Genomic DNA, 13320 nt, shown 5'->3' on the forward strand with positions numbered 1-13320 from the left:
ACTGATCTTTTCTAAAGATCAGTTGTGGGTGATATACCCTTCTGTCCAAGACAGCACAGCCGTGAGGCACAACAAGAACTTGGGGGGAAAAAATGTTTTATTTAAGAAGTTTCTCTTTCCCTTTTGCATGTACAGTCAATTTGCTTCCAAATTAAACTCATAGATTAAAAAGCCTAACCCTTTGTCCAGCTTTGGACCAACTGTGAAAGAATTGTTATTTTCCCAGCACAACCTGATCTAGTTGTCTAAACTGTTTTTTTTTTTTTTTACTTGATAATAGCTCAAAAGAAGTTACATTTTTGTGACTGAAATGGGCCCATGTAGGTTAAAGGTCAAGGTCATCTTTTAACACCGTCATTGCCTTTAGGTTTGCCTAATTGAGAGAATAAAGAGAGTTGGAGAGTGTTTACCTATATTAACGGAAAAAAAAAAAAATATATATATATGGTTATTTGAGTCAAATAGATAAATTACAAAGAGGAGGAAATGTCACATAGATCATTGTGAAATAAAAGTACAGCTGAAGGATTGTGAGCCAAGTCAAAGCAATTTGCAGGTTAAGTACAATTATGGGAACAACTGCAGGACACTCAAAATGATAAAAACCTACAGAGAGAGAGAGCATCTAGGGCAAGAAGCATTTAGTTCCTGTTTAAGAGGCCAAGTTGTTGCTTTTTGGGTCTTCTGGAACAAACATTGGAGTATCTTTAGCTTATAGCTTATTTAACTTATTTGGTTTTGCTACTTGCTGACTGTTATTGCCTGAGAGAAAGAGGGGATCACTTGATGCAAAAACCAGGATAAACCAGACAATACAAATGTAAGAATAAAGAAAGCTTTATTTTGGATGCCCATCAAAGTAAATGTATTCTGAGTTAAGAATATGAAATGGAAGGTTCATAAACATCACCTTTTTTCCACAAGCTTTTTATAAGCCAACACATTAAGTTTTTTACCCTAAAAGTCTATTCGCAAATGTGAAAGTCTTTGTTTTATTTTTTGAACCTGTTTCTGTCCTTGCACAGTTCACATGCATTTAAAGCAATCTTCCAGAGTTTGCTAGAAATGGGCTAATCGTTCACACCTAATTAATAACAGTCAAACACTGAAAATTCATAGCTTTGTTCAATCAGCTCAAAACAGTTGACTCAAAGACTAAGATAAACTCCCAAGGCCTGAAAACACCACAGCTTTTTCCACCCCTGGTCTGGGTGATTTGCCACGTCTGTTTAGTCCGTGTCACATTACCATTTAAATAAAGAGGCCTGCTAAATAACCACTGCAAGAACATAAAAAGACAATTTAAATTGTTTTTCTTTCTCTTTCTTGTTTGAGCTCCTTGTCATTTTTAATTTGTTTAGTCTAAAGGGGGTAATGATTGATAAAAATGTGCAGAGGAGTCCAAATGCAAAATGATCAATTCATCTTTGATTATAAGGGATTATGAGCGAAATCTAATCACTTCAGAGAACAATGACTTGCTCAGATAAACTGACATGAAACAACTCGGGTATGTTAATTTCTCAAAGAGAATTGATAATAGGCTAAGACAACAACAAAAACAAGCAAAATGGCAGGGATAACCACTAGGCACAGAGCTGGTTTCAGATCAGACCTTATGATGAAAAGAGGCAATGTCCTAAAGTAGAACTGCACTCAATCAGTCACAACAAAAAGAGAACTGCAAGGCCTGTGGCACAGTTTTGATAAACTCTATTTATACTTTCAGTGAATGATTCCTTTTTTTTTTTTTTTTTTTTTCTTCAAAAAGACAGAAATTGAAAACATTGAAAGAACAATATGTACAAATGTAAAGTTACAGCAATGTGGCAATTTCTAAAATGTGCATCCTCAGAGAATAATACAAATTGAAAATGGCACACAAAATAACATGGCACGATAACACGGCACTACGCCCCATAGAAGTAATTGTAATTTTGATTTTCTAATCCTCCAATTGGTTTTAATAATTTGAATTTTTGTTATAAGCTGAATGCTATATAGTGCCCTTTATTGCAGCAGCTAAATCTAAATATTACTCTACTATTGTTTGATAAGTGGAGAAACATTTTTTTTTATTAATTTTAATGTACCTTTCTTTTTTTTTTTTACAAGATGCCGTGACATCTACAGTACTGTCACCACTATTGCAAACAATATCCTCTTGTATTAAAACCTTCAAAACCTCACAAAGGTGAGTACTGGACAGGCAACTCATTTACTCATTCTTCATGTGAGAACCATGCGGATACTCACACAAACTGTATATAATCACAGCCCTTTCATAAATCAGCTGATGCCTGCTGCCTGCTTAGACCAAGTCTCTTTTAGAGTCACATGGTGTAACAGAGGCCAGCTGAATTAACCTCACCTTGCAGTAACAGTCCTTTTACAATGGAAACAAAATAAAATGGGGAGTGGCGGCCTAGTGGTTATGGCATAGAGCTTGGAATCCTGAAGTTCTGAGTTCGAGCCCCACTCCTACAGACGGCCACTCTGGGTCTCTGAGCAAGACCCTAAACCCCACACTGCTCCCCGGGCGCCCCACGAAGGCAGCCCATTGCTCCTCAAGGGGATGGGTTACATGCAGAGGTACGTTTCTCCAATGTGACATCAATTAATTTAAATAAAAAAACAATTACAAAAAAGCATTTTGTGAATGGGACTGAGGCTTTATCAGTCAATAACATTTCATAAGGTTGCATCATATATAGTGAGGAAATCACTACTTCCCTACTCATATATATATATATATATATATATATATATATATAAAAAAAACCGTCCTTTGCAATAGGCTCTTTTTTTATGGGATAATCCCACAGGCTGTTGTGTATGATTTATTTTAAATGGTTGCTTTTGTGTCAGTTAAAATATTTTTGATTGATTTTATTCTGTATTTTAGGCATTTATCTTGTTCAAAGTCCACATGATTTTCAGTTTTAGGCAAAGTAAGTTTGATTTCTCTTATTACATTCCTATTATTTCGGTGTTCATAATTCTATGAACTCTAACGAGGTTCAAGTGGTCGCTAGAAGAGTAAAGAGCCCAGTGCATCATAGAGCCCCCGTTGTGCTTAACAGCTGGTGTGAGCTGCTTTTGCATATATTATTTTTATTTTTTTTTGCCAGACCTTTTCTTGTTTAAAAGCTTTGTCTCATTTGAAAAAGGGACACAATTCAGGTCAAAGTCCTACTTAGCGAATATTTTGATTCATGACATTCTTTAAGCAAATAAATAAAATACTATTGAACAGCTGGGGATAAATGCATACTCTGTAGTTCTGCCTTTTATTTATATTTTGTGTCTCTTCAGATGTTGGCGAGACCGTCGTTAGCTTGCATGAGTGAAAACACACTGTTGACATCCCACACCCATCATCAAGGAGGTGAGCAGATTGTATCGGACACAGATTGATTGTCCTTGAAATCCAACAAAATTGCTTAGCTTGTAACAAGCTTTATTTCCAACATTAAATTACCATTAAAATGCTATTAGCGCAATTAGTTGATTTCCATTTTGTACAACTCTGTCTAAAGTGATAGGCACCAAGAGACAGAGGCGCATGGGGGAGAGCGGGTGAAAGGGGTGAGGGTAGTCAGTGTGAGAGAGAGGTAGAAGTTATGAGACACAAAGAAGCAAGAGAGAGGAGGGAAAAAAAGCTGTATGAAGGGAAGTGAGGTGAGTCAGGAAGGATAGAGGCGACATGAGAGCAGTGGGAGCTGAATATTAAGCAGTTGTAGTGATTAGGGAGGTGCCGTGGAGTGGCACTGTGACAGTGACATTGGCTGCCATTGGCACTCCCTGCCACGGTGATTCACTGGAACCTGCTTCATTTGGGCCATAATTAGCTTAAATGTTCAGAGAATGAAAAATTCATCATCACTTTGAATCCTGTTAATTGGGGGAGCCAATCTGCATTAATAGAGGCCATTTGAATGTTCTGTGTTTAAGTATGCATGTGTGTGAGCGCCCCTGCATACATCGGCCATGTGGACGTGTGTGAAAGTGTGAAAGTGTACTTATGCTAAGGCAGAATAGTTTGGTATTCAACTCCTAAAGCATGTGATACAGTCCAACATTTGCCAGTTTCTTTATCACTGAAGCAGCATCTAAGCACATTAGAAATGATAAGAGTCTCTGGATATGATTGAAGGCAGAGAATTAGCGTGTAATGTCAGACACAATGTCCTATAAGTAGCATGTCTTATAAGTCAGGATCCAATTTGTTAGTAGACAGGTGTTTACACAGAAAAAAACTACCTCTTTGGTATAAAACCCATTCATTGGATTTTATACCAAAGAGATGGTTGTTTTAAATTTTATGCTAAAATGAATAATTAGTGAATTAACAATAACAAAATTTTAATTCCTTCTTTACACTTGGGAAGGATTGCTCTTCTCTACTAAAGGTCTTCAGGTACCCTCCCTTCTTCCCAGATAGCCAGTTTCCTTGTGTTGTACTTTTTAAATTTTCCTCAGGTGACACTTATTTTACATATACTATTTTCAGAGAAAACTGTTTTACTGGTTGTAAAAACAATTAACTCTGACCTAAGAATCATTAGAAAAGAAAGCTCTTCTAAACACTAGGGATGCTTCTGAGATGGGTCGATACATTAACGTGATCTTTTAGCACCTTGTTGGTAGAAGAATTTAAAATATTTCTTCTTGCATAGAAAGCTCTGAATTATTCAGGGCCACTGTGGTGAAAATGAGATGTAGATCTCAGTGGGGTTTTAATCTGGTTAAATGAGGGGAATCTTTTTTTTATATTCTGTATTTTCCTTTCTCTTTTTTTTTTGGTTAGTAGGTTCTATTTCCTGTAAAAACTATTCCCAGATATGAACTAGGACACCTTGTGTGCTTCTACATTGATGGATTTATGGAGTGCTATTAATTTTTCTTGTTCTTCTCTATTGCTATTACTACCATAAACATTGTGGATATTTGTTTTTCATCCTATAAATGTTAAAACTACTGGCAGTACTTTAATCTACTCAGTACTTTACAGGAATTGCTATAAAGTCCAAGACTCAATTTAATCAGGAGGGTTCCCCCAAAAGAGATGATTTTTTTCTTCTCTAATTCCTGCTTTAAATGCTTTAGTTCTACAGCTTGCCATAAAAACTTGCATTTTAATGACTTTTTAATTTAAATAAATCTTGTGAGATCAGGGAAACACATGAAACACAGAGGACTAGATTGACCTGAAGTGAATTAAAAGAGATGCCTCTTTTCTGTCCATGACAATATTTTGAATTTCCTGTTTTTAAAATACAGAAATTCAGATACTTTGATCCTGTTGGATATAGTCTTTCTTTCATGTCATAACTCTTTTTATGCTATCAACCTGCCTGCTTAAATGGGCCAAAAAAACAGTACAAACTCAACATCATATACATGAATATAAGAAGGATGTTTCAAATGGCAAGATTTTAAAGTTGTCACATTATGATTTATTTCAAAAAGTGGGGGATGGAGCAGTGTTGGATGTACAGAGTGTTCTCTCCAGCAGCACGACAGCAGATCACATCACACCCAAGCCGATTTCACCCAGAACATTTAGCTGTCAGACGGAAGATCTCGTCAAACCTCTAGAAACACAGTCATAGTTATGATTTCAAGCTGGTAATGTTTTAGCTACTAGATGGTCTGTGTGCAGATTAGAGTTCTGCACTGGGTCGGGTACGGAAGGTTCCCTCAGTGAATGTTCAAATGTGTGAAATCATTTCTAGGTTTTGCAGGTAACTTGAACACTCATGCTAAATTCAACAGGTTCTCCAAAAGATGTGTGGTATATTTACATTTCCTGTTAAGGCCAGGAAGATAAAGAGCAGCAATTTAGATGGTCAATGTTAGGATAATTATCATGATGATATCATAATGATGTGTGAGTTTATTACACCTTAATATTAGCTACCTGTTGCGTGTCCAAACTGGTGTTTTTCCCAGTAGTTTATCTATTCAGGCCAGTTCCTCAATCCGACCATGTACAGTTATAAACTTTGTTTTGTACGTGGCAAAGATTTGGGAATGGAATGAGAGCGGTGTCCTTCAGCTAAGAACAAAGTGTAATATTTTGATAAGGCTGGAGCCATGGATGTCTCCTACTCTGCAAACGTGTATGCAGTAAAATGTGATGATGTGGCAGATGGGAGTTGTATAAAATGCTTCTTTAACTTCCTGTAAGGTGAGCCCGGCTGGTATGCACTGCCTTCTATAGCTCTAAGCAATTTATCTGCTCTGAGTAAGATTCTAGTTTATATCAAAATCTGTTGTCATATCTCATGGTTATTTAATACATAAACATTATGAAGCGTTATTTTAAGAGGTTGCCCCAATTGATCTCTTTTCAGGAAAAAAAATAAAAACGGCGAGAGAAAGCTTCAAGGTGTAATCACACACAGAGCCAACCTTTAACAAATGGTGTTTCTGCCCAGTGCCCAGACCTGAATAAGTTGTATCACTCCAGGAGGGCCACTGATGGACCAACCACACAGGTGAGGAGATTCCCTTTTAAATATCTCCAGTGTTTTTTAAGGGATTGTTTCCTGGTTCGGTGAGCTTTGGGTTCTCAGGACACCAGAACATCAGCAAAATTAAGACTAGTGTAATTTATCTGCTTGAAATGTTAACAGAGGAAAACCCCAGTTGTAATGAACAGCGTTCTGTTAGGGTAAAGTTTAGCAAAGGCTTGCAGAGTTAGATGAATGTGTTTTGATTTTTAATTGCTAGCTATAAATTAAAAGGTCGTTCAGCTAGGTGGCTGAGTCCTGAAGAGTTATTTTTATATTTCATAGTAAAAGCTAGTAAGGGTCTTCGGTCTAAGTTGTGTATTTTCATAATCTTGCCGATACTAAAACTTGCTAAACTAATCATATGTCAAGAACATTTCTTTTGTAATTCTCCTTCTGTGAGGCAACACATTATCCTGATATAATTTATTTTTCTCAAATAAATACAACGCTTTGACTAAGATTCTTACACTCCATGAGATACAAATAATGGGCTAGTTGATTCAGTGCTCTATGAACCTTGGGTAAAATATTCGGGAGTTTGACATAAATACAACTCATCTAACTGAGTACTGCAGTGTAGATGGTGTTTATGCGACAGAAAGGCAAGCTGCAGTGGCTGCAGAGCCCATCCCAGTCTGGTCCAACTCAGCCCAGCCCAGCCTGACCCATCCAGCATTAATCCATCATTGCCACTACTGAATCATCGTGCTGTCAATAAAGGCGGGTGGTAATACATTACAGACATGGGGCAGCCTTTGGCGATAATGACATTGAAAATTCTCCTTGGACTGTAAGAAAAGCCTGGGCTCACAACACTCTTGCTTACAGAAGCAATAATGTATGGAAATGTATCGGTGTGCAAGAAGTGAACTGGGACTCGAGGAGGGTGGGAGAATTAAGTTAAGCTCGGGGTCTTTATAAGCAAGGAGGGAGGAAGTAGCCTTCAATGACCTCGTCTTCATCCGTTTCCAATATGGACTCGTCCAAATCTGGGATTCAGTGATGAGGCTCGGGTTAAATTCAAGCCTCCACAAACCAGCCATGTTGCAGCCAGTCTGACACGACGACACTCGTTTTCTACCTTATCTTGCTCTCATGCTTCTCAGCTGATACTGCAACTTGGTTTAGACATGTGACAGGCGAGATAGAGCGCTCCCAATCTTTGCATTTTGTGATGCAGAGAGGGCGGTCAGTCTCATGACAAATAAAGAGCCGATACAGCAAAGTTAGGAGCAGGGCTGGATGCTCTGAAGGCGTTAAGAGCAACTCTGCCAGTATCACTCTCAACTTTACACAAAATACATGTATGAGAGGACTAAATGCAGACAGTCTCCAGCTTGGTCAGGTGATTTTAGGAGGGGATGGATGGATGGATGGATGGATGGATGGATGGATGGATGGATGGATAAACAGTTACTGTATAGTGGACAACCAGATGGATAAATAGAATGATGAATAGACGGCTTGATAGATGTTTGCTGGACAAACCATTAGATGGATAGAGTGATGGATTAATGATAGGTGAATAGACATTTAAATGAATGGCAGATGATGCATTTTTAAAAATATATATTTTCCATATTCTTTTCCATCTTAATTAATGGAAAATACACAAAAATACTGTAAAGACTGCTTAGGAAACCTATTGAATGATACAAATCTATAAATGATAGTCTTATAAGATAATGATAGCTTATCGTACATAGCTCCCCTGGTTTTGTTAGCCTGTATAGAAAATAGCCCATTTTGATGATGTCCGACTTCTCAATGACAAATTGGAAAAGTTAATCCAGGCACCCACATGACAATGTGAAAAACTAATTTTTACGCTCAGCATTTAAATTAAAAGTTTACTGGGTTCCCAAAATGGAGAATCTGCATTAACTGAGGGGTCACTGGGGTTTTATGAAATCCATTCAGCACACAGAGACAGTTTAAAGAATAAGAAAACCCCTTTGACTCCAGTTAAAATGTTTTCCAAAGTTAAAATAACACATTCAAGGTCTGAAATAGGATTTTGCTTTAAGTTGCTGACCTGGTTTAACTGATTAAAACAGAGTGAGATGAAAATACCATCTGTGAAAATGAAGCTACTGCTTTCTTTGAAGACTCCAGACTAATGAAAATGCGAAACAGAGCAAAAGTCACAATGAACCGTCTTTGAAGCATCTTGAGAATTTGAACGGGTAACTGCTGATATTATTTGACTGCCACACAGTTAAGCCAAATGTATTATCCCTGTAATAGATTAGAGTGCAGCCTCTTTTTTTTAACATTGAGTAATGAATTAAACCTTATGATAAAGAGTAAAGCAACAATATATAATGCACTAAGCAAAAAAGTAATTTTAAAAGCAATTCTAATCCCAGCATCCTCAAAGATTTTTATCTTTCTTTGAACTTCATAAACTACAAACACACACATTTTGAAACCCCCACACACGCAGGCACTCAAACATAACATGAGGGAAAGGGTGTATGCTAGAGCAGCACTGAATCAGGAAATTATAGAATAAAAAAAAAAGAATGACATAAAAAAATTACAGCAGTATTTCCTTTCATCATCTGTAAAATATAAAACATAATGGATCCATTGTAAGATTGAAGGTGGTTTTGAGGATTTTCCCGGCAAGTATATGCTTTATCTAAGGTAATCAGACAAAAACTTGTAAAGTGAGGGAAAAATATAAGTTAAGGGAGATAGGAACTCAAGTCCTGCAAAGGGTTTTTGTTGGGTATTTCACATCTAAAATGTGAAACTATTAAATATGCAATGAGAACTCTTCACTAACAATCCTCACAAGTCTTTCATAGACTTTCATATTTTGGTCTTAAAGAAAAACATTTGCATACAGATAAATTGTTATTAACAATTAAATTGCTTCTAAAGAATATTCTTTGTACCAAATTTTATTCTGGGATACCAGAGGGTATCAAGTGACTAAGCACAAATGCCTCCTGTAATCTTTATTGATAAATCCAAGTATTCCTATCCTCCCACTTGTAAACTATCTACAACACAGTGTTGCATCGCATTGCAATATAATACACTGGAGCGATGCAAAAACGTGCAAAAGGTCAAGGACTAAACACTTTAGTTTGGCACTCAATGCTTGGCTTTTACTTTTTATAAAAAATGTGTTTCAAACTAATCTCAGGATAAAATGTCATTATGAAGAGTTGGATGTCTTGTGTGTATGCACTGGTCCTGGGATCTACGGATTCTGTTCTATCAGGAGCAGGACAAAGCCAGAACAAGGGGAAAAAAACTGCATTTGTCTGGGAAACAAAGTTACACCAACAGCTGGAAGCTAAAACCCTTTGAGCATAAGAAGCTTTATCTCTGCAGCAGGAAACAACACACAAAAACAAGACAGGTTTGTGCTGATAGAATAAACGTTTTGTTTTATTTCTGTTTATCTATACATTTAAACAGGTGTTCCTGAATGCAGCAAGAGAAAAAACACAGAACAGGATGCTAAGCGTCAAAGAGTTTGCTCGCATAGCAGAGGTGTGGCTGGTTTAGCGACGACATGTACACTCTATCGTTTATACTTCTAAGGTTTTCTGTAAATGTGGTTTGCCACTGGGAGGCTACAGAAGGATAAAGGAAGTGTTTACTGCAATAGTCTTGAGATCTTTTCACATTATACCAAAAAAAAAAAAAAATCCATGAAGTAGAAACCCTGTCTTTCCCCAACTATAACTGCAATGCATTCATTTCTACCAAGCAGCCCTGTTTTAGCTCAGTTTAATTCAAAGAGCTTAAAACATAATAATAGTTAAGTACAGATTTGTCATATCGCCATTGTCCTGTTTAACTAAACCTCAAGGCTGAGCAGACACAGTTATCTCCTGCTATATATCTCTAAGGTTCTCCCTCCATCCAACAGTGACGTGTTACCAGGTTAGTTTTTCTACACCTGCATAGGATCTACAAACACGACTCTCTGGGCTCAATTCAGACGGAGAAATGCTCACAGCTAACTGTTACAAAAACAGTTCAAAAAATGGCTTAAAAGTGCTTCCTCAAAAACCAGCTGCTGTGTCTAAACACACATTACTCACAGTAGAGAGGCGTCAGTATGACAAAAGTTGGGTTTAAGAAGACAGAAAGAGAACACCTACTAACGTGTCTCACACAGAGGTGCAGAAAACAAATACTGAAGCGTAGGGGCTAGGGGACAGGATATGAAAGGATGCAATGCACTTCCTGCGAAAACAAAACCCAGATATAAAACTGAAGGATAGCATTTACAGAGACGCACAGAAAATACCAAGAGGAAAATAAACTGATTCAACTGAGTAAGCAAGTTTAAGAAAGCCCCGTATTCCTTTTATTTCACACATTCCTAATATCTGCTGATATGGGTGTGGTATTAACCTGGACTACAAATGGACCCTGATCTACAAAGCAAGGTCAAACCAAATGGAATATGGCTCTGCGTAAGTTCACACTGCTCCCTTAACCATGTACCATCTGATTTGAAAACCTGATCTAAGCAGTAAAAGAATGCATATTTCTGAAAACACATTAAAAGAAGCAGATGCACGCACTTTAAAATCACCAACTTCTGAGGTACTTCTGAAACAGAGTATAATCATTATCTACAATATTTGGATGGATAGCATATATTTTCAAATCTGTAATAGCAGGCCTTGCGGAAAACATTTTGGCTTCAGGGTTTTGATTAGTTGAGGGGATAGCGGCGGTTAACACACCTGAATAACACAGAGCTGTATGACGATTAAAAACATAGAAAAACAGCACCATTTGAGGTCCGGTAGATCAGTTTTTTTTTTCTCTCAAACCGTATGCTGGTAGCACCGTCAACCAGTAAAAATCTCAGATTGCAATACAGAGACAGAACACAGCAATTGATCAACTGCACAATATAGCAAAGAGCGAAGATATATATTCATATATTCAGACAACCCCCTCACACAGTAATCCCCTTTACAGCAGCATCTTTAAGCAGATAAGAAAACTGATTTAGCTTAAGAATGATTTTTGTGTATTGAGGTGCTTTATATGCTGTACATGTTGAGAGCTGTCAGTTTTACCGTTTCCTATAATTTCCTTTATATTATACACACATATAGTTTACATTAACGGACAAACACCAGAGTAACAATGAGGTAGGAAGGTGAAGTTGGATGAAGTAGAACCAGGTTTGTGGATTGTATACAAAGTTACTGATATTTTTAAGAAAAATATATGCCTAACATTGTACATCTCCTTTTTTTTTTTTTTTTTTTTTTTTTTTTTTACAATGTGTCTGAGACTTAAACAGTAATGCGTCTGGTACATAGAATGGCTCTGAAAACTACATGGTATCCACCTTGTTCAACATCTTGTTTCAGTCAAACTGAAAATGTAAGAAAAAAAAAAAGCTCCATTGTCCCGTGGAACTTTAACAGGTATTTAAAGCGTAAGCCATAAAGCAGGAGAGTAAGGATCACGAAGTGGCACAAGAAGAGGATCATATCCGGCGGGGTTCATCCATGGTTACTGCTGTGGTGTGGTGTAACTGAGCCAGACTTGCACACTATCCCAAGTTTTCATTTACACGAATTGGCTGCCAAAACTCCTGCAACCGTCTTGATAGATCGGCTCCGTCTGTAGTCGCAGATTAGGCTAAATCTGCGACAGCACAGCTTTCATTTAGTGAAGATGGTTTTAGTTAAGGGATTATAGGTCTCAGTCTCACTCTAGGAAACCAGCCTTTCAACACGATGATGTAATGGCTGTATAAATGCTCTCTTTAAGCATCACCACCACCACACCCTTTTGGCATCGAACACCAAAAAAGAATAAAAACCCCATAAACAATAAACAACAATGCATCTGAATTTCAGTAACGTGGCTTTGCACAGCAGAAAGCTTTTTTTTTTTTCTTTCAAATTGCAATACATGCTCGAACATGTGGGCTTTATCTTTGTACAGAGAATTAAAAAAGAAAAAGAAAAACAAGGGGACCGGTTTACAAAGAAAAAAAATGACATTATCATCACATTTAGGTGACTTTTGTTATTCATGACGCTCCAATACTTTTGCATTGGCCATTTCTTTGTGCAACCCCAGCGGATTCCTCAGTCTGCATCCAACATTTTTTCAGCTTTATCATTTCATCCTCACAGTTAAAACTCATTTGTTAAAAAAAATACTCCATTTGAATTCTAGAGGTTTCAACTAAAACGGAATTTCCAGTCATCTTAAACATTTTCAGAGGTAAAGTCTTTAAACTGGTTATTCCATTTTTTTTAAACTGAACTGTTTGTTGCTTTCCAGTTTGCTAAGGTGGCAGATGAATGTCCGGGAGGCAATAATAAAGTGGTAAATTCCAGTTTCTTTATGTTACTTTTTAACAATCTGCAGACATAAGTCTTATATATTAAACTTACCAAGCTTATAATGGGACTAGCTTGTCAGAGGCATTCAAATAACTATGTGTTGTTCTAATATTAATAATAAAAAAAATATAAATCAAAACATCATAAGGTGCTTCATGAAGAAAAAAAATAAAATGACAACATGGCCCTATAATCTATAAGAACTATTGCAACAAACAACTGTTTAAAACAGAAGAAATTGCAGAAAAATTTAAAGTGCATTTGATGTAATAGATATGAATTGATCATTACTGCATCTAAATAAGAGCCCAACGGTTTAAGATTATAGATTTTGAATGATTTTAAAGTAAGGTTAACCAAATATCATGTGTTGAGATTGCAATATACAGGCTGAAGACAGTAAAGGAAACTCTTTCTCCATCTTATTCCTGTGGGATAACTTTGGC

General features: G+C 36.9%; 1 protein-coding gene across 2 annotated transcripts in view; it reads right to left on the reverse strand.

The window, feature by feature from the left end:
- agbl4 (ATP/GTP binding protein-like 4) overlaps nucleotides 1-13320 on the reverse strand; it is a 424654-nt gene that overhangs the window by 84822 nt on the left and 326512 nt on the right. The window lies entirely within an intron of this gene.

Source organism: Cyprinodon tularosa, unplaced genomic scaffold, assembly GCF_016077235.1.
Source record: "Cyprinodon tularosa strain WSP-4 unplaced genomic scaffold, ASM1607723v1 ctg167, whole genome shotgun sequence".
In the NCBI taxonomy this organism is placed as follows: Eukaryota; Metazoa; Chordata; class Actinopteri; order Cyprinodontiformes; family Cyprinodontidae; genus Cyprinodon; species Cyprinodon tularosa.